Below are 1,363 nucleotides of genomic sequence, written 5' to 3' on the forward strand. Positions count from 1 at the left end.
GGTTCACTTACAGAAGATCCGCGCTATCAGCTCCAGTGCTTTCTTGCCCTATGTGATAGATTCAAGATGAATGGAGTCTCTGATCAAGCTATAAGACTCAGAGCATTCCCATTCTCCCTTCGAGATAAAGCAAGGAAGTGGTTACTCTCTCAACCAACTAGAACATTCACCACTTTGGAAGACCTCTCATAAGCTTTTCTAGTAAGGTATTTCCCATCTGCGAAGACTGCAAAATTGAGAGTTGAACTCAACACCTTTAGGCAAAAGGAAAGTGAATTACTCTATGATGCATGGGAGAGACATAAAGACTTACAGAGGGAATGTCCACACCATAGCATAGAAGATTAGCTCCTAGTTTAGAATTTCTATAATGGGTTATTTTCCTCTACAAGGAGTACAGTAGATTCAGCTACGGAAGGAGACCTAATGGAGAAAATAGTAGGAGAAGCCCTTGAACTTCTGGAGAGGGTCACTTATCAAAACTATGAGTGGTCAAATGAAAGGGGAGATACAAGAAGAACAGCAGGGATCATGGAATTGGATGCCCTAAGCATGATAAATGTACAGTTTGACTAGCTCACTAAAAGGCTTGAAAGAATGCAAGCCAATGCTATAGGAATGAGCAACCAACACTATAAAAGTTGTGGAGGAGGGTGTATGACTTCAGAATGCAACAACTTCAATGAACCCTCTATAGAATAGCTAAACTATGTGAATAACAGAGAAAACTTCAACCAGAGGTAGCTCAACAATCCATATTCAAACACTTACAACCTTGGAAGGAGAAACCACCCTAACTTCTCATGGTCCAAGTAGCAGAATCAACCCATGAACAAGCAGCAAGAGTATGGACCACCAGCACCCCCAGGTTTTCAGAATAGAGGACAAAACCTGGCATAGCCACCACCACCTCCTCAACCTGAACAACCTAAACCAAAGTTGATTATGGAATCCATGATGGAGGGCTTCTTAATAGCACAACAATAACAGAATAAAATGATAAAGCAGTTAGCTTCTAGAATGGACCAATTGGCCACCCACAATAAGATGCTTTAAAACCAAATTGCTCAGCAGATAAGTTCTTCAAGCAAGGCTACTGGTAAACTACCAAGTCAACCAGAGATGAACCCCAAAGAGTATTGTAAGGCAGTTACCTTAATAAGTGGTAGGACGTTAAAAAAATAATAATCAGAGGAAAAATCAACTGAGAAAACCTCTGATGAATCTGATAACCTAATAGAGGAGAAGGAGGAAGAAACTAAAAAGGAACAGGAAGAGGAAACAAAGAAGAAAAAGAGGTTACCAGAGCCATGTTAACCTCCTTTACCTTTTCCTCAAAGATTTTAGAAGGCTAAATTGGATA

At 40.3% G+C, this 1,363-nt stretch overlaps 1 non-coding gene across 1 annotated transcript; it reads right to left on the bottom strand.

Annotated features, from left to right (window-relative positions):
* Window positions 1–231: 231 nt before the first annotated feature.
* Window positions 232–338, bottom strand: LOC131170102 (small nucleolar RNA R71). The gene has a single exon (XR_009141044.1). It is a non-coding gene; the product is annotated as a small nucleolar RNA R71 (small nucleolar RNA).
* Between the last annotated feature and the right edge of the window lie 1,025 nt (window positions 339–1,363).

The sequence above is a fragment of the Hevea brasiliensis genome, chromosome 10 (genome assembly GCF_030052815.1).
Source record: "Hevea brasiliensis isolate MT/VB/25A 57/8 chromosome 10, ASM3005281v1, whole genome shotgun sequence".
In the NCBI taxonomy this organism is placed as follows: Eukaryota; Viridiplantae; Streptophyta; class Magnoliopsida; order Malpighiales; family Euphorbiaceae; genus Hevea; species Hevea brasiliensis.